We start from the raw sequence: 21613 nt of genomic DNA, 5'->3' as shown, positions 1-21613 counted from the left end.
GTGTAGACTCTAGACAGGGTAGAACATATGGATAGCTGAAGTGCCATTGGTACACTGATGATATCTAACTCTATTTCTCATTTTTACAGGTATTATTTAAGGCAGTGAATGTGCTGAATCAATGGCCCAGTTCATACATAAGTGTGGTGAATGCTGTTTTACCCGGGTCCTGTATGTGGGCTTCCCATAGGCTTCTGGTTGGCCAATGTGAGAATAGGATGCTGAGCTTTTGGTCTGATCCAGCAGGACTCTTCTTAATAATCTCAATTTGATCATCATGGTTTATTGGTGTGGTACCTGAACGTTCATTCCCCCTTTTCACTTCCTCTACAGTTTCCCATTTCATCCAAACCATGAAACAGCAGCTCTAACTTCTGACTACAAACCAAGATTGCAAACCATAGTTCAATCCTTGTTTGCAAGGCAGGATTATAAATGGTTTCCAGAGTGGTCTAACAATCAGTCCCTCTTCTCTGGGAACTCTGGGTATCATAGGTCTGTGAGAGGAACAGGGGTGCTCTAACAACTCTTTGCACCCCTTAAACAAATGAAAGCTCTCAGATTCTTTAGGAGAAGCCATGACAGTTAAAAAGCTAGCATAGTGCTTAAAATGTGTAGTGTGGATGTGACCTATATGTAGTTCAGGGTCCATAAGAGTGTTGTGTATTCTAGAACAATTTTAACATTTATATTCAGACAGCCCCTAATTCTGGAAGTAGCATTGAGCCTATGGCTTTCATAAAACTAAAGAAAGTAGTCTACGCAGATAGACATTAATGGTAGATCTGAATTATCTGAAATAGTTCTGTAATTCTAAGCTCACGAGAGTAGCAGAATAGAAAAGTCTCATACATGCCAAGCCCAAAATGTTACATACAGCTGCAGTTTGATGGCCATTTCTTCAGTTACATGCAAGACCATATGCTCTTACGCCATGCATATAGGATAACTATGGAAAATGCGTTGGCATTATTCATTCACATAAAATTGTCTGTACGAATTAATATCCCAGCTGGACTAATGCAAAACAGAAAGAAACTCTTATGCTGCCTTGCAAACTATACACATGTTGAACTCATGAGATAAAAAATTGGATGCAGCCTGAACAGCAGTGGGAGCAGTTGATGAGGGGAATGGGGTGGGGGAATCACCATTTGAGAGCCACTAAGAGTACATCAAAGAGGGAGATGTAGCAGGAACTAAGGTTACATACATATTATATATGTCTGTGTGTATATGTTTTAAAAATGTAATCATTACTTTTAGGATAAAGAAATGGTACAGACTGGCTTCTTTCTTTTGTTCTTCAGGAGGTTGTACTATATATTTATTCAAGATCTATCCAAACCTATCACGGGTTTGAGGTCTTTGACTTGCTTTGTATATTGTCAAATTACTGAGTGAAGCTCCAATGGAAATATTCAACTGGAACTTCTTCTTCTTGCCTAGTGGTAGTAAATTCTGGGAGATACATTGCAATCAGAGATTTATAATGCGCAGAATCTCAGACAGTATATGATGGAGGATATACACAGTTTTTGGAGCCCAGATTTCATAGTCCTCATGTTTTGTGAAGAACAGTTGGATAGCTAATGTGAAAAGGTTAGCTATCCAGAAACTAGAAATAGTACTTTTAAGCTTCTAGCCGCTACAGCCTAGGTATACCATTTACATTGTTCTCTGCTTTCTTCCAGACTCCCCCTCCCTGCTGCCACTTGTACTGTGTCCTATAGTGTAGAGCCTTGCACCCTTCACTTCCACCACTCTAGTCTTTGAATTTAAATTTAAAGAAAATCCTGGTGACAGGATTTGGAAAACCAGACCCCCAGAGAATGGCTTTGCAGTCAATATCACATGTAGAAGACATGCATTGTATGGATATTGTGACATTTTATATCCATATGTACATTTTGTCCACACTTGCACAACTATAAGGCTAAAGAGTGGTCATATTGTTTCCTTGACTATCAGGTTGCTGGTGCTAAAAAGCAGGGCCATAGTTCAAAGGAAGCACAAATGTTTGCATGCAGTAGGTTCCAGCTCTGCGTATCTCCAGCATCCAATCATAATCTAGTGAAAAAAGGGCTGAGTCTCTTAAATTAATTATTTGATTAACTTTACCCTGATGAAATTTTAAAGAAGGTCTTAACTTTGGATGGATTGGATCTATTGTTAGCAGAAAACAAAAAATGATGTTTCTTTTATTACTAACAGTCCAACATTCCAGATGTTAATAGAACATGTTAAATACATTATGTGCTATTGGATATTCATTATGTTTGAAAAACCAGGACTTAAGTCTGGAGGGGGCAGGGGGAGTGAATTTTCCTTTTAAATTGCATGAGATGTGAGCATTATTTTTCATTGCCCACTTCCAACATGTTCTATAGTATATCTCCAAAGATCAAATCATCTTAAAAGCATTCTTACTCAGCTAGTCTTGGTTTGGCCAATGAAACTTCACACCTGCATAAGAGAAGCAGAATTAGACCATGATATTCTTTGGTGCTCACTTTTATATAAAAACCTTTGCATACAGAGATATGTTGTCAGCTAGCTCTCCATTCTGTCACACTCTGGGAGAGAGCCTTGGAGTAAATTACTTAACCTAAAGTCACAATTAAATTACACTCCAGGTAGCTACACAATATCCAGTGGGGAATAGGCGTGTGATAAAAATTGTGGTGTGGACGGCAATAATACAGCATTTGTGGATTGCAGCACAACTGTGAAGTCAAATGTAATCTCTATGGCATGGAATGTTGCAAGAAGACAATAGCTGGGCCAGGAGTTGTAAGGAAGGAGATTTGGGGGGATTTGAGGTACTTGTGAATCTTAAGTCAAATCCAGTTAGTGAGCTGTCTCTTTCAAAAACAGAGTGAAATTGTGTTTATAGTTCCATGATGAGGCTACTTGAATGCTATCAACAGAATCCTGGAACTTGCTTCTGAATCTTATTCACATAGTCACAGACCTAATGAGCTTCCCAGTTTGGAACATAGGCAGCTGTCTTATACTGAGTTAGAGATTGGTCCATGTGGTTCAGCGCTGTCTAGTCTAACGGGCAATGGCTCATCAGGTTTTCAATCAGGAGACTTGCCTAACCATACTTGGAGATGCCATAGACTTAACTTAGGACCTTTTGCAGGCAAAAGATGGGCTCCTTCACTGACCTGCAGCACTGAGCCTTGCCCCACACAACCTGAAAGTATACTTTGGAACACATCTAATAGCTCTTCATGACTGCATGGCATGGAGGAAGTTCAGTAGTGGTAGGCAAGCTGTATTTCTAAGAAGTCCCGGGTTTCCTAGTCCACTGTTTGGAAGTGGATGAATCCTAGGAAGAAAGGGGACAACAAAGACAAAATTAGACAACAGATGCAACTCACAGGAATAGCCCATACACTGATCTTCTGACAGCTGGGAGTTGATTGTGTGAGTCTAGGTTACAGGCTCTTCCCTTAACTGGAACAAGGCAGAAGAAGATGCATATGCACCCAAGGGCTTGCTTATTGTACAGATGCTGATCCACATGACCAACTCTTCCATTGCTCTCCAAATGCTTCTGGTCCTTTGGAACTGATAGTGTAAGTCCAGGTTAAGCCCTTTTACTCAAGAGGAGAGCATGCAAAAATAACTGTGTGTATTAGGAGCCTGGCTGATCTTACACTTCTTTCTCTGTTTCCTTGCTTAAAAGTGTTTTTGTTACAACTTGTTTTGCTACCTTCTGTTAGGCTGGTAGGGCACTGGGGTGGGGAAGTAATCTGATTCCTCAGGCATGGACAAACAGTTCAATTAGCATATTCTCTACTTTTCTCTCTCTCTCTCTCCCCTTTGCTTTAAAGTACTCTCCATTCTACTAGTCTAAGATTAGCTGGTACTTGTAATACCATCTTTTTAAAAGAAGGTTATTATTGTTTGGAACACCAAGAACTTTCCTTTCACTGTTTCAAATATCTGTAAAATGTCTGATTTCTAGTAAAGATACTGTGTTGTCTCACTTGCTCTGCTGCTTGTACAATCAAGATAGTTACATTACTATGCCACATTACTGATTCATTTATCTTCCTGAATCTGACCCATAACAGAAAGTTCAAGCAACATAAAGCTAATTCCATCAAGTTCCTTTTTTAAAAAAAAAGTCTTTATTACCATAACCTATGTGGTTTCCTTCCACTTTAGAATGGTACAATTTTATGTTCTAGTTTGTATTATGTTCCCACAATGAACTGCCCTATCATAATCTGAGTAAATGCACAAGCAAAGAGAGTCATTTAAAGCAATGCCAGTAGTGTTCTGCAGCCAGAGAAGGTATCATTACACGTTCCTAGTCTCCCATTATCTAAGTGATGGAGATATAGAGATATATATACCTGTAGGTCAAAGCTAGTGAAAGCTTTTTTTATTTTATTAATCAAATGTGTCCTGCCTTTCTGCACCTAGTCTCTAAGATGGCTAAAAGTGTGGTCCTCTACATGTCTACTCAGAAGTAAATTCTATTGAGTTCAGTGGTGCTACATGTGAGGAAATGTGCAATGTCCTTATGAGCAAATAGCTATGAGGAAGCTCACAAGCAGATCATGGCAGCATAAAACAAAAAGTAGCACATGGAATTATATTAGCTTGGTTTTACAAGAAGCACACATTATCAAATCAACTAACAAAAAGTTTTAGATAACAGCAGTTCTTCTTTATTTCACATTTGTTTCAGTGCCTGATATCTCCTCATGGTTTTCCATTACAATTTCTTTTAGTAGTTTTGCAGCTTAAGTCACTGCTGGGGGGTGGGAGTTGTTGCAATACGTCCCAAAATGTTTCCAAGCTGCTGTCAATAAGACTTCTCCATATTTGAGCTGTGGACATTTTTCTGGCCGCTCCATGCTTCTCTAATACCTGTATAGAGAAAAGAAAAACACAGTGCAGTTACAAACCAATGCACAAATAACAGGAGAAACATCAGTTCAGAAGCAATCTTCAGATGTTGTTTTGGTAGTGTAAAGAGAGAAAAATTCACATTTTTTTCCCTAAACATACTGCTCCAAAGTGGTCTCACAGATATATTTCATTGGTGTCACAAAAAACAAGGTATTATCATTGCCATCTGTTGCTTCGTTTAGTTGCATTAATCAGGTGGCCCTCTTTATGTCACACTGTTGGCCATTGATATTTTTACTTCATACTAAACTGTCCTGAATAGGGGAAGCCCTAAAAGTAATAATAATCTGATTTACTAATGTAGCATCAATTTGTTTTTTCTGTATTTAAAAAAACCGCTAGGTTTAAGAACAACTAAGATGAATTGAATTTAAGATAAATGCAAGAGATAATGTCTTCACACTCTCTTGAATACATAGAAGGGACAAGGGTGCATAGAACATAACAAGGTCTACAGTTCGAGCTTTCTTTGTGTTTACACCTCTGCAGTTCTGCCTGTTGAGGAAACCCAATGAGCAGCTTAAAAAGTAGCTTCCTACTTCCAATATGAGAAAGTCAAAGTAAAATGAAGCTCTGGCTGCATGCAGTTCTCCCTTGTGTTTGAATGTTCTGTCTCAGAATCCCAGACATAGACTGTAAACATGAATTACTAGATGTGCTATACACATCAATCATATACCTCATTGTAGCTGCTGTGATACCAAAGGCTATGCATTGCTTCCGCACCCAACTTTTAAAGGCCTTAAAACCCTATATTACTGTCCTTTCCAAACTATTTAGTTGGCATAAGTTACACAGACCTGGGAGAAGGTGTTGTGCTGTGAATCCATTCCCTCAGTCATCAGCAGTAGGCAATGTGTGTTCTTCCAGATGTTGTTAAACTCCAACTCCCATCAGTCCCAGCCAGCACAGCTAATGGTCAGGAATGGTGGGAATTGTAGTCTAGCAACATCTGAACAGCTCCATGTTTGCTACTCAGGCTGTCGAACATGGCTATGATGCTCTTGGATGCACCAATGACAACAGATGCCAGAACCTCTATAAGCGTAAATATTTACCTGTTATGCTCACGGTGTGAATCTAATGGGTCTCTGTACTAAGTTTTTGCAAGGATGTTATTGAAAATGGAAATTCATATTTATATTTTAATTTATGAACACTGGAACCTGCATTTGTTAGTGAGAAAGATTAAGGCTGCACTCCCATGCATTCTTGCCATGAGTTCCTAAGTGGAACTCAATGCAACTAACTTTTGAGAATAAATGTATAGGATTGCAGTCAACATTTCCCTATTTTACTGAAGGACAATGAAAAATTTCTAAGTGAAATTCATGGTTTTCATTTTCACTAATAATGTTATAATAAACTTTAAGGTGGGATACAAATATTTTCGATAAATGCATAGAGTTTGCTTTCTCTGTTCTCGTTCTGCCTTACTGCTAAGAGCTCTGTCCTGCTGCTCCTCTTTCCCAGTGACTTTTCCCTCCAAATCAAGCAACACTTCTTATGGAGATGTCACCATAATGGCTGTTAATGGCATTGACATCATTGGGGCAGAAATTTGGGGGCAGAGGTCCGGGTCCTCACTCAGCAAAATCAGCAAGAGGAACGGCAAACGTAGCAGGGATGGCTTACATCATTTGGAAGTAAGCAAAGTAATGCACATTTATTTTGTTTTACTTAAAACATATCTATACCACCTTCATCAAAGATTCCAGGGTAGTTCACAACAAAATAAACACATCACCAGCATCCGCAGCAAACCTGGCAATGACTATAAAGTTCCACAGTAGCTCAGAGCCGAACTTTCATTGATCTGTGGCCCACCATTCTTGTTGAACTACAACAGATGGCCATGATCTGTACTTTCCAGAAATAATTAAATACAACTTTGTTTCAACAAGCCTTTCCAGGTGGATGAAAAGGTGTCTACCTTAGGTAATTCTTTTTGTATTGTTTTTCATCCCATTTCACTGTTTTTATTAAATGTTTGCAAATTGCCTGGACACACATGTAAAAAGTGACCGACTGATTAATTGTTCAGTCCGGAGTCTAAAGTTAACTAACTTCCACCACTGCCTGCTGGTCCTATGTGCCAAAAGAACCTTGGGCAATGAAGATTATGCTGCTTATGGGCTTTTGCCTGATGCTGCTGGATGAAGTAGAGAATGGGATGAAAGATTGTAGAAGAACAATGGACTGGGATGTCCCTAAGCAACTGCTGAGGAGCTAGGATACAGGCAGCCGTATGCTTAGCAAAGAATCAGATCAGGCTATTAATTGGAATAATGATTCTCCTGATGGTTTTGTTCCAGAAAGAGAGTGGCCTTCTTAGAGTATGGGGGCATGGCAGACTTCTAACATTAAAGTTGTTCTCTTGAAAAATAATATGTAGTTCTTGTTAGCAAATCACTCCTCCGAGGCTGCATATTGTGATTGGCCGTAAATCCCAATAGTTCTAAGCAATCCAGGATTTTTGTTTAGTGCTTCAGATATGATTTTTTTTTATTAAAATTGGGGCACACTCCTGAAGGTGTTTGTGTAAAACCAGTTCATCTTATTGGTTTGTCTGTTTGTCTGTCTGTTTGTTTGTTTGTTTTTTTGTTGTCTTATACCACCCTTCCTCCATGGAGCTCAGGGTAGCTTGTATGGTTCTTTCTTTCAACACATTTTAGTCTCACAAAACCCTTGTGAGGCTGGTTAGGCTGAGAGAGGATGACTGGCTCAATGTTACCCAGCAAAATTCCCAACTGAGAAGTGGTAGAACCATGAGACAAAGACTCTAAGCACTACACTACACTGTCTCTCTCACTTACCGGTAGGTTTCATGTTGTATTTAGGTTCAGGTGCTAGACAGTTTTACAATAAATGATCCTTGCCCCTTTGGGGGCTTTTGTTTTTGAGTTTGTTTCGTTGTAACTGTCCTTTTGCTGGCCTGTGCAAGACGGGTGCAATGTTCTGACAGAATCACAATCTCATGCTCTGTGTTTGTGTAGCTAAGCAACAACACAACTTTCATTTTAGTTTGTTAAATATTCGGTCATCAATTGGGTTGATTCTGGTTTCATTTCCCACCCCCACCCCCACATTTGTTTTATGTGCCTGCAGTTTCAGAGGCTTGAGTCAGGTGGCTCCTAACTTACCACCAAACCAGAGAAATTATTTACCTTTTTTTGGTCATTTAAACATTAGTGCCATTTGAACTGGAGAAAAGGCAGAATCATCCCAAATGGAAGTATTACTACAACAGAAGATACCAGCTGTTTTAAGAGACTGTGATTTGGTTTAGAGAATGTGAAGGACTGATGTTGAGATTAATTGCTTGTTGGCTTGCTAGAAAAGTCATGCTAATGATAGTTGCTTATCGCTAACAACCACCAATTATTTATTAGAGTTATTAAAAAAAACAGCTGATGGCACCTATAGTGCGTGAAGCACTCTCCAAACCTTTAGAATGACACTCTTTGCCATGCCCTGTCAAGCTTATAATTTAGGAAAGACCCATGTGAGTTTCTTGCCATAACATATGCAGATGACTATTACTTAAAAAAAAGATCTCTGTAACTCATAAATAAAGTAGATGAAAACCCTGCAATACAGGAAGATAGAAGAACAAATTCACCATATATTTATAATGTCAAACCATTATTTTCAAAAGGGAAAACACACAAGATGTGTGTCTTCCATGGGGCTTACTTCCTAAGTATATTGCCCACAAAGGAGTTATTCTGTGCATACTTGGGAAGTAAGCCCCATTGAGCTCAGTGCACTTACCTTTGAGTAAATATGTTTGGGATTGGGCTGGACAGTATACAATCTTAAATCTCGCCTCTTCCACAGTTGTTATACCTATCTAGGATTACTCTGGAATAAACTGTGATAGGATCATAGTTGTGCAGCATAGCCTACTAGATCTGTAAAATTAGAGGACCTGATTTCAGAAGCAATTGATAAACACATTTACTTGGAAGTAATTCAAATCAATTTTAGTTGAACATAACATTCTAGTAAATAAATATGATCTGCATAATATGATCTGCATAATAAATATGATTCTTGGCATAGTTTATGAGAAGTAAAGACCCACTGGATTCAGAAGTAACACTATAATCCTTACTTAGAGGGAAGACCCATTAAACTCAGTCAGACTTATTTTTGAGTAAACATGGATGGTTATGTGCTGTTGCTTCTAAATAAACACATTTAGGATGAAATAGGGCTGCACATCTGATTTAATCCAAGTACTCTACCTCATCTGGTTTTTGAATTACAGTCTGATGATTTTTCTCAGCAACCAATTGTCCCTTTTGTCGCTTAACAATTTGTATCGCCTTGAGTTAGACTAAGTATCGATATACAGACACATAGAAACATCTGCAGGGTATCTGTAAAACATTTTAATCACAAATCTATGAAAATAAAACAGAGTATAACAGGTGCTGACATTAAAATACCTAGTATCATCTGATGCTAATTAGATACCTGAAAGCATAACTTTCTTGAGTGACATTCTTTGCTTTGCTGTTACCTGCCATGTGCCCTAACGAAATACACCTTCTATAATTTGTAGTTTACAACTGCAAATTCTAAAAACAATATGCCATCCTGATGTCATATATAGGCATACTTCTAAAGGTCCTTTGAGTATCACCATTGCTATGTCCCATTATAAAAGAATACAGCTACCTTTTAAGAGCACTGCACTCCATCAACATCGCTGATAGCAAACTAGCCAAAATGTCTTCAGAATACCACCACATCAGTCTTCCTAAGTTCCTAAGTCTCATCAAACTAATATCTCTATCTAGATGTGTGCTGCCTATACATCACTTTTGCATGCTGCACCTGTGATAAACTTGTGATAGCTGCTGTTGCTGGCACAACAATACCAGTACACTGGAAAGCACTCTGATTGTTTCATTGCACTGACTTACCACAACCCTAAATTCTTTCTGCAGTAGTTTAAAGGATTGTATTATTTGGCCAGTTATGTGTAAAGGGAGAATAAAGATTGGCCTTGCTTGAGACAGATGTAAAAAATTTAGTTTAGCATCCTCCCAAAACTTGTCAGGAGTTATCCTTCAGCTGCATGTCTTGCATCATTCCTGGGGAGAGTTAGGTGTAACAGTTCTACTTAAGGTAGTATGAATGTGTGTGTGTGTGTTTACCAGATATTTAGAGACTTTAGCAGATAGCATACAAACTAAAAGTCTTCAAGGGGAATGAAAGAACTTCAGCATGAAGTTCTTGCATGCATATTGTGCAAAAGCATTAATAAGTTCTTGCCCATGGTAGTTGCACAGAATCTTTTCAGTGGGTCTGGAATGGGAACACTGTGCATCAGATTGCGTCCAAGGCTATTTAATCTTTCTTTTGTTAGCCTGTACTGGAAGAATATACGATAAAGTGTCAGTGAGTCTGATCAAAGGAGAAAGTACCTAAACGGAATTTTTATTGTGAATGCAGTAAACATTTATCTCCAACATTATTCAAACTGCAGAATTTGTTCACTGGAAAATGCATTAAAAATAGGACTGCACAATGGAAACCTAGTGATGAAGGGGGAATTTAGAAAATTGTTTAAAAAAAAATAATCACAGCTGCATATGCAACATTGGCATTCCTAGAATGTTTTAGAATATACATATATATATTTCTCCACCCATCAAACACTTAATAAAAGATGGGTGCTCTAGGCAATTTGCAAACTATAGTTCCATCTAGATATATGTCAGTGTAAATCAAAAATCTTCCATTCAGTTTTTCTAAACAAGTATGCCATAATCTTTCCTACCCTTGTTTCCATCAAATGCTCATAAATCTATTGCATTGCACTGTTTTCGCAGAATGAAGTCAAAAATCACAAATATTCTGAATATGGTTAAATACACATCCAGCAAGACTATCATCCTAGGAGAAGTGGGTAATTTTCTTCACCTGAGGTATATATTTCATTGTAACAGAACTTTAATAGACATCAACTAATCATGTTTAAAGTCTAGCTCTTTATTATTGCCCTTTACCCATAAACTGCTCTTTTGCTGACCTTAATATAGATGGTGAAAATAGCCAACCTTCCACATAAATGGTTATCTATATGGTCCACCCCCCTTCCCTGGATATTTAAGGTAGGACTAGTTGGACAAGACATAAGTAGCATTTTGTCAGTTTTAAGGTTCCACCCATTAATTTCTTTTGATCCAAGCCATCTAGCACTTTCATATACCTATAAACGGGTAACCCTAAGATATAGGGCTTTGCGTCTTTCCAAATATTCCTGTAGATTCTCTTCGAGTTTTAATCTGTTCAAAGCTGTGCCCATATAAAGAATTTTGAATATGAGGAATCACTTCTCTTGGATGTATAGTTTATAGTTTTGTATTTATTGAATGCATTTGTGGGCTCCCTTAGGATGTGAAATGTATGGAAATATATGTGCATTACTAAAGAAAGGCCTAAATTTATTCTTTCTTCACATCATGCTCTTCTTTTCAGTAGAGGTTTTTAATTCAACACAGAACTAGAATGAGATGGAGCCAATTTCCTGGTCTATATGTGTGACAAATGCTAAAAGTAGCACAAGATTAACAAATTAGTTGAAGGGTAGGTCTTAAAAAAATGTTTAACTTTGTCTTACAAATAAAGATACAGACTTTATTTAAAATGAAGCCTTCTTTACAGATGTGCAGGAAGAAAGGATCTTTTACTTCCCAGTAATTTAAGAAGAAAAGTTGGTATACGTGGAAAAGAAAGAAAGAGAAAAAACCTTCAGTAACCTGAACAAAATTGTATTTGTGAAAGATTATAAAGGTTTTATGGCTTTTCAGTGCAAATACTGTTTTCTCTTGAATGCTTTTAGGTTTAGTGTTTGATGTTTCATTCCATTTTTAGTGGTATTCATAATAAAAATAATTACTGTTTTCAGAACACATATTGTACATCTTACAAAAATAGGAGCTGTTGAGATACTGTCTTTTTTATTCATGCAGCCTCCCTGTATAGGACAGGTTAACCTGAAATGAAAGTAAGTGTGTGTGTGTGTGTGTGTGTGTGTGTGTGTTGTCAAGGGGGGTTGGGGAGAGATCATGCACGTACACAAGCATACACAGACAGAGTACAGGCACATGTGTCTTTATAAAAAGGCTTAATGGTGGCTCAAAATAAAAGGTATGGAACTTGACCTTTCTAGCTGACACAGTAATCACCTACTTGATGTAATCCAGATCTAACACCAAATAATAAAACCATATGTGACAACAGAATGATTCACATTATAAAATTATTTGTTTGTAAATAGCTATGCTTAACCATCATCATATATGCATGACTAAAATTTCTCTGTACATGGATGTGTTTCACAAATCCTGATTTTAAGTAGCTATTAACTTAGATTGGAGAGCTTTTTATGCCTGTGGTTCGGGATTACCTCATCCATTCTGCTTTTAGAAGCGTGTCATAGCCCACCTGTTTTGCTTTTGCCTAAATTACATCAAAATAATAGCATTCTTTACTGCGTACATTCCTACTTTCTGTATCCTAACATGATATCCACGTTTAAAATTCAAGTGCTGCCTTATTCAGGTTGTCTCAGTCATCCAATCTCCCCTTCACATATCTGTTCATGTTGACAGACTATGTCATAATACATCAACAGAAAGATCAGCACAGAAGAACAAAAATTCATCACCTGACAGCAAGAGGAAAACTGATTTCCACTATTAAATTAGTAGAAATATACCATTACTTCAGTACCAACGAGGAGACCAGGGTTAAAAGAATTCATGGTGTTATGATTCTGCAGGAGAATCCATTTTGTCTGTTTGAAATAATATTTACATGAAAAAATGGTAAGGGCCAAGAGCCAAGGATCAACACTGAAAGGTATAGAGTCAACTTCTGCCTTGTGTCTACCAAGTTTGAAAACGTTCATTTCCCCAAAAGAAAATTAACTGGGGACTTTTATTTCACAAAACAGTTTTCTGGGATTCTTTGTTTTATTAGTTCAAGACTCAGATCTTGAGATGCTTTGACTTTGGCAACTGGTTCATAGCTTAGGCAGAGTCTAAACATATATATACACACACACACAAAAGCTCCATCCTGCTTCCTTATTGGTGGAGATAGAATTTTTAATATACTATCCTGAGCCTTGGTGTTTCGGCAGGAATTTAACAATACCTGGAATAAATAATGTCTTTTGCAGCCTGGGGCAACAGCTGCCACTTATGCATTAATTCTGCCCCTGTTTGAACACTCTCCAACATATGCACTTCTCTTTTGTCTGTTATCCTAGAGTTGTGTTATTCCCAAATATTGACATCATCTACTTTTATCAGCACTAACTGCTCTGAAGCTTCCTAGTCTCATGCTCAGCTCTATTTCTCTCTATTGATTATCTTCCTCACTCCAGCAGGTACCAAGCCGGAGATGCTGTCCTGAGAAACAGCTTCCAATGACTTTATACGCACAATTTACACGGAATTGTTTAAAGAAGATATTAGCCTCAATACAAATCAGTGAACCTCGTTTAGTCAATACTGCACAATTCAGCTGTTGGCACCCTGTCACATGTTAGTCTTTAAAGTCAACTACCATACCCAATCTGCACATTAGCCATAGTATTTAGTTTCATATTAAAATGAGGTGAGGTTTTGTTTTGGTTTTTTTTACTCGACTTTTGGTTTAAATCTCCTCGGTGCCCTTTTTACATCACCTTGCTGAGCCATATGATAGTAATATAATTTTAAGTATAAAAACCTGAGATTAAATGCTTGATTTTTGACAGTGTCCTTAAATATAATAAATTCAAAGGGAAATACTGTTAGGTTAAAATGGAGTGTTTTTCATTAAGTCCAATCAAATGGTAGACAACAAAGGATCTTTTATTTGAGAATATGAAGTGAAAATGAAAACCAGAAAACCTTTACTAAGAAAAGGTCCGGCTAAATTATGTTGTAAGGAGCTCTCCAGAGTGAGCCTTGTTGTTTCACTAAGAGTGAATTAAACTAAGATGCATTATAGAGGGAATACTATACCAAGCGGCAAATCTTAGTGTTTCATGAAAATGAAAATAAGGCCCAGATTCATTCAGCACAGACAAAATGTAAAGGTTATATATGAAAATAAATACCGCAGCATCAAATCTGCTCTATTATAAGGACAAGGGTTGCAGATGAACATATTTCCTTTTGTGTCCCAAAGCAATCTATATTATTTTAAGTGTGGGTTTGTTTCCAGCTTATCCTCCCCTCTATTTTTTATCAAAATAGTATTGCAATAATAATGGTATTTGTCAGAATACTACCACCACAGTTCATATATAAATAATTGCCCCTTATGCAATCAAATTAAATATTGTTATAATATGTGTAACATTTTGAAAAAATCGATGCTACATTTAATAGCTTACTTTCACTGAATTGTACACTATTCTGAACAGCAGTGAAAAAGTGCTACTATTATAGTTTTGAAATGCAAATGCATCTTATGATCATTATTTATAGAGGGATTCTACACATATTCTGTTCCATGTAATATTTTTAAAAGGAAAAAAAAACCCACCAATGTGCACAAGATGTCAAAATCACAAGTGTGATCTATTTTCAAGGAAGGATGGGGAGTTTGGGAATCTGCAGAACAAAGAAAATAAACTCTTTTTGAGGATACTTGCAAGCTGTGTCTTAAATATTGATTTTAAATGTGTTCCAGCAATCCCTTTTTGGCAGAGTTAAGTTATGAATGTAACAAATTCCAGGGGTGGGGAAGCGGTGGAATACCTGGCATGGGTGTTTGGCTGTTTAAATAATATGCATTTTATAAGAGTCCTTTTTCCCTCTAAAGAGCTCAGTGAAGGACTCCAGTTAGCAGAGATATGTGGAAAGATGACCAGCCTAGCCTCCCTTATGGACACACACGCACGCACACACACACACACAGAGAGAGAGAGAGAGAGAGAGAGAGAGAGAGCGCTTCCTGAGACTCAGAGAATAGCCTTTTCCTCTAAGATTCAACCGACAACAATTCACATATGAAAAGGGGGAAATATGCAGGCAGGACTGAAATAACTACATTCTGAAGCAGCAAAAAGGCAGGTGTGATATAGGAATTTATTGTGCTTGTGGCTGCTGCTGCTGCTGCTGCTGCTGTGTATGTGTAAGCTACTTCACAGGGCTGAAGTCTATTTTCCATGAATCTAAAATATGTAAGTGTAAATATACAACTGGATGCAAAAAATTTGCCCGATGCTACTTGGTCCATTCATGTAGGTAGCTTTCCTTATTTTTAATTTTAATTATTTCTATTATATTCTTCTACTGCTTAATCTATATGCCTCTATCTGTATATTAAATATTTCTTCAATTGCAATTTCATTTTCAATTCTTAATATCAATATTTTTATTTAAAAAAATACAGTCTATAGAATGGTAAAATACAGCTATACTGCAATCCTATGCATTCCTACTCAGAAGTAAGTCCTATTGAGTTCAGTGGGACTTACACCTAGGCAGGTGGGTATAGGATTGCAGCCTTAAAGTAATTTTGCACTGTGCTACTATTATAGTAGCAAAAGAAACACAAAGAGCACAATCCAATCATAATTGATTTTAATCTCCATTGCTTTCAACTAGAGAGTTCAGCACAAGCTGTGAATGTTTCCTATTGAAACCAATGGTACTTAACACTGCTTAATATGGCTGGAGCATACCCATAAGCCAATTATATATTGTATGTTTGATGTGCCCTATGAGAACACATTTTTAAAAACTATAAATGGGCATGAAGTGCTGTATTGCTTTTTTAAAATTATATATCAGCAGATGCTGGCTTTTTACAAGTAAGGGACAATACATAACCTTTACCTTTATATAAGGTTTAACTTTTTATGTAATGATTAAAAATGTCTATCAATATTATCATGCTTATTTTTACCATAAGATGATTTAATGCAAAAAAATATTGTTACCTATATGCATTTGCTTCTCAATAAAAGCAACATCAAGTTATGGTGTACTGTACTTAAACTCTGTCTATGTGGGACTACTCAAAAAGGGAAGGAACTGGGTTTTGAAACTGTTTCATACTATTGGGAGGGATTTCTTTTTTTAAAGAAAACTATATATATCTTTTCTTTATTTGGGGGGGGGTGGAACCATATTACCTCCATAAAATCGAATGTTTTCTTAGAACTAATGCTTCAGATCAAGTTGCTAGGTTGTTGCTTTTTTTACATTTACCATTACCGTTGGATAAATTAAAAACAAGTTTACCCAATTTTCTTGTTTTAACATTAGGTTTCTAATATATATTTGAAGAAAGAAAATTGCCTAAATTGCAGGAGATTTCCACCAGCAGATGCTGCATTATCAAGATACCATCATTGGTGTTGTTTATTAGCAGAATGCTGTTAGCCTTCTTAGCTTACTGGGTTGTTTTTTGTTAATGCTTACAAATTTAATCTCAGATATGTGTATCTATGATTTAGACAGGTGTCAGTCAGCATTAGTGTGTCAATTTTTCACAAGAAAATAGAAAAGAAAGTCTAAACCTCTCCCATTAATGTAGCCAAGTTCCAAAAAACCATATTATTAAATACCATTTATATCCTTAAGGTAAGAATCCACTGAGAAAAACATCACACTGTTTATGATATATCTAAAGCCAAATTAGGTATAAAGCAGTCTAAATAGTTTCCTGCTTTCTTTAATCAGTCTCCATAGGTGTTCATACAGTGAAGTGAATAGGGTGAAGCTATTAAAGGAACTGTAATTGCCTTCCTGAAGTAATAATATATCTGGTACAAATGTCAATATAACCCTCAAGAATTCACGGGTTCTGTGCCAATTGGAATGACTCAGTTTTACAGCACAATCTGCAACTTGTTTACTTGGAAGCAAGTTTCCTTGATTTCAGTATCACTTACTTCCAAGTAAGCATGGTTAGGATTGTATCCTTAGGATATTATGCTAGCCCATGGTTACACATAGTACAGCACATTATTGTGTTTATACTAATACGTACATGCATACAGAAAGAGGACAGAGGAACAAATGCTAAATGAAAGGATTTGATACAGTCATTTTCATCCCAGAGAAAATATACGAACCATTCAATTCGGTGCATGTTTCCATGCAGTCTCACTGTGTGGTCAGTGGGTCTTACTCCCAAGTAAGTATGTACAGGATTTCAGTCAAAATTAGTAAGTTGGAATTCAGTGGTACCTCGGTTTAAGAACAGTCTGGTTTAAGAACAATTTGGTTTATAAACTCCGCAAAACTAGAAATAGTGTCCCGGTTTGAAAACTTCACCTCAGTCTAAGAACGGAGTCCGAATGATGGAAGGGCACTGGCGGTGGGAGGCCTCATTAGGGAAAGCACGCCTCAGTTTAAAAACAGTTTCAGTTTAAGAATGGACTTCCGGAACGGATTAAGTTCGTAAACTGAGGTACTACTCTAGATACTAGGATATATTATCTCATTGATTTTGGATCTGTAAGTGAAAGGAGATGGTATTTTTTTCCTGTTATACAGGGGAAATCCCAATGCTCTCCTGCCCATGAGCTTTGAAGCTAATGTAGGTAGACCTACTTAAAGATACACTTGCTGCAGCAGTTAATGTAAGACAATTTTGTATAAACCCAAGGGCCAATTCATGCAGCCCTTTTCCAAAAGGGGGCCAAATGGTGGAATAAGGAGCCAGTGGTGAAACTGGAAACTGTTTCACCATGGATTTAGGGTTGACAACTCATCTGGCAACTAGCAGTTAACTTTCTAAAATGGGCAGTGGAACTTTGGAGGGAGGGAATATGCATACAAGCTGACATTTTACACATAAAGGGACTAGTGTACATGTATGAAAGTGTGCGTACACACTTATCAGGGGAAGTATTAGATTTTGACGCATGGAAGTAAAGAAAAGGACATTTGAAATGCTGATACTTGTGAATATTTATACTGAAGTGGGTCTGACAGCTAAAAGAGAATTACTACTTATGAAATTCAGTTTTGTGAATTGCATGAGAACTAAAAGGGATTCACACTGCCAGGTTTTTGTTTGTTTGTTTTTTTACACGCTGTTGACAACTATTACATGATAGTTTGGTCATTTGAAATGTACATCATGTGTTGACTCTCTGTGACAGCTGTTTCAACACACACAAGTAGTACCTATCAACAGGATGAAAGCTTGCCTTGAATGGGCTTAGCATTTCAATCCAACAAAAACAAATACTATTCAAGGAAATATTTAAACATACAAATATTGATTTTAGTGTTTTGCGTTCTTTTTTTTTTAAGTTTGAATGAATACTGATGCTATGTAGCATTCCCCTCCCACTTTTAAATCATTTTAGGAAGAAATCATACACAAGCAAAAAAATAAATAAAAAATACCATGTCTTTGGCAAAAACAAAAATGAAATGAAATATGGCAAACCTACCCAATACAGAACTCTGCAATTGCTTCAAGGTGCACATGTCATTTCTATGCTTACGGTAGTGAATGGGCTTAACTTGTGTACATATGTGAGCTCAACATGTCTCTATACTGAATTTAAGTAGTTGGCATGAGCTGTGGTTCAGTGGGAGTAAACTCCTTTTATATCATTTACATAATTAAACTGGCCGATACTTTAATTCTGCGTAACACAATTTCATTGGGCCAATAGTCTGATTCCATCCCCAGCAAATAAAACTTCCAAATAAACTGTAAAGATGTAGGGCACTGAGCCCTATGACTCCTCATAACAACAAAATTCCAATACTGTAGAGATGTTATTCCAGTATTCCATTCTGGATTTGCAAGAACGAATGCTTGAGAGCTACATAACAGTCTGTTTAAATGTTTGAACAGCACTGGATTAAATGAAGAGGCAATTAATTCTTGGATTTTTTGTAGGATACAAAATATGTGGGGCTCTCAGCCACTGATAGCCTCATGTCCAGGTATTTTGCCCACCATAGAACCAGGTGCTTAGTTTCATGGATGGAACCACTTCATGTTCTATAAGATCACTCTTTGGGAATCCATCAGTAAGTATCCTTTAATAGAGTAATTTAATTAATTTAAAGCATGAGCAGATATTAATATATTCTAGGCTGAAAGTATCTGAATAAAAAAAAATCCAATAACTAGTCTTTCATGCTGTTGCTTGTACTAGATTCAACACTAAGGGCAGTGTCCAATACTAAGGTAAAGGTAAAGGGACCCCTGACCATTAGGTCCAGTCGTGACCGACTCTGGGGTTGCAGCACTCATCTCGCTTTATTGGCCGAGGGAGCCGGCGTACAGCTTCCGGGTCATGTAGCCAGCATGACTAAGCCACTTCTGGCAAACCAGAGCAGCGCACGGAAACACCGTTTACCTTCCCGCCGGAGCGGTACCTATTCATCTACTTGCACTTTGACATGCTTTCGAACTGCTAGGTTGGCAGGAGCAGGGACCGAGCAACGGGAGCTCACTCCGTCGTGGGAATTCAAACCGCTGACCTTCTGATCGGCAAGCCCTAGGCTCTGTGGTTTAACCCACAGTGCCACCCGTGTCCCGTGTCCAATACTACCCCTCCACTAATGGGTAACATCCTTCAGACGAAAGGGTTAAGGCATTTTTTATTTTTATTTTTTTGCTGATTACTGTTTCCCCCTGCAGCCCCTTGTGAGTACCCACACTCTCTGAATCTACTTCAGAGATTTCAGGAACCCATCAGAGCAGATTCCAGGGTAGGGGAGAGGGCTTTGGGGAAGAGAGCGAATAGGCAGAAATTGCCTGTCCTCATTTTCTGCTGATGGAGGCCTTCTGTCAATAGAGAGGACAGTATTAGATACCATCCTAAGCTTGCAAATCCTGCACCTGCACCTTGATTTCAATAAAATGAGCATGTGGTGCTCTTGACTGAGTTGTAACTTTAAATAATAGAGGGAACACAAGTAGCATTGTAAAGTTACAAATGTTTCCATTTTAAGCCAAGCAAAATGTAATAACCATCCATTTCAATTTTGGTGATACAGTATTTACAGCTATGTAAATAAACCTTTACATACATGGGACGCGGGTGGCGCTGTGGGTTAAACCTCAGCGCCTAGGACTTGCCGATTGCATGGTCGGCAGTTCGAATCCCCGCGGCGGGGTGCGCTCCTGTCATTCGGTCCCAGCGCCTGCCAACCTAGCAGTTCGAAAGCACCCCCGGGTGCAAGTAGATAAATAGGGACCGCTTACCAGCGGGAAGGTAAACGGCGTTCCGTGTGCTGCGCTGGCTCACCAGATGCAGCTTGTCACGCTGGCCACGTGACCCGGAAGTGTCTGCGGACAGCGCTGGCTCCCAGCCTATAGAGTGAGATGAGCGCACAACCCTAGAGTCTGGCAAGGCTAGCCCAAACGGGCAGGGGTACCTTTACCTTTTTACCTTTAAATAAACCTTCAAATTATAATCACTTTAAATAAACTGAAGTATAGCCATCTTTTCTGAAGTAAATCTATTTAACTAGCTAGTTTTGTAAAATTTCTTCAAAAACTGGACATCGCAACAATTTAGCATTGCACTTTAAAGATAATGGTATGTATCAAGTTGGTATCCTTGTGCAAGCGCAAGAACATTTGCTCCAGCTGAAGCCATTTGCTAACACAGGAAGAGGAAATGTGATTGTTGCTTATTTTCCCCCTGCAGCCATGATAGCCTCCTACAATCTGTTCTGGAAGATTTGGGAACCCTCAAGAACAGATTTTAGATGGTACTGGGAGCTACAGTGGAATGGAGAATCAGCTAAAATCTTCTGTCCTCTCCTTCCTCCGTTAGCACCTTCCCTGGAGTAACAGCACTAGGAGAACAACTGGATACTACCCATTTTTAAAAAGAAAAAAAGATGTTTACTTCTAATCTGATAATGATGCTTAAGATAGTACAAAGTCTGAAATGAAAATTAGTCATTTGAAGAACTTTATTGTAACAGATGCAAGAGCAAATATTTGAATTCTATCAAGAATTGTTCCTTTATAAACTCATGGCAGCAAAACTTGGTAGACTGAACTCTTATGCTCTGGTCATAAACAGTTGCACATGCATTGTTAGGGGATAGCTGACAGGGTCGGCACCCTCGTCTTTTGTGATGAGCGCCAGGTATTCTGCCTTATTCCCTCCTTTTTTCCCTTTTAACTGAATTTGTTTTTCTTTGCTCACAGGGTGGTTGGGTGCACTGTAAAGTGCAGAGCTGTTGGGGCCCCAATCACCTATCATCTTCATCTCCTCCGGAGCCTAAATGCATATGAATTAAAATGTGTACATTTTATGCAGCTATGTGACATGGGTCTTTTGAGTACTGCATGTAGCAATATCCTGAGAACTGCACCAACGTACCATCAGCCATTGTACTACAGGTATAATGTTGGGTTTGCCTTCACTTGTAGCTTGCAAATGGGTGACGTCCTTGGACTAGCCACATGGTTTTCCTATTATTCTTCATGCTGTGCTGGAACCTTTGGGATGAGGCATCATTTACCTTTGTCTTGTTTTTCACCATGATATGTGTTGCTCTTTAACAGTGTGAGATGAATGTGGCTGGTGTATGAAGAATGCTGCCTTAGAACTGAGACTTCATCATACTGTGCTGCACTATTGGCAATTTAACTACATATCTAAATCTTATCTGCTCACAAAAGAAGCAGAAGCCCTTAATATACGTGGAGTTTC

The 21613-nt window shown here is 38.0% G+C and overlaps 1 long non-coding RNA gene across 2 annotated transcripts in view; it reads right to left on the bottom strand.

Annotated features, from left to right (window-relative positions):
- Positions 1-1790: 1790 nt before the first annotated feature.
- The window catches only part of LOC308481369, a 37250-nt gene continuing 17427 nt past the window's right edge, over positions 1791-21613 (bottom strand). The window contains exons 2-3 of one of the 2 annotated variants that reach the window (XR_013988590.1): positions 3174-4893; positions 1791-2466 (exon numbers count right to left, since the gene is read on the bottom strand). This is a non-coding gene — a long non-coding RNA (uncharacterized lncRNA). Of the gene's footprint in view, positions 2467-3173; positions 4894-21613 lie in introns of those variants that run through there. The other variant, XR_013988589.1, reaches the window with a different exon arrangement.

This window comes from Podarcis pityusensis, assembly GCF_964106645.2.
Source record: "Podarcis pityusensis genome assembly, chromosome: 7".
NCBI classification, from domain to species: domain Eukaryota; kingdom Metazoa; phylum Chordata; class Lepidosauria; order Squamata; family Lacertidae; genus Podarcis; species Podarcis pityusensis.
This window is presented reverse-complemented; position numbering and strand designations above follow the sequence as displayed.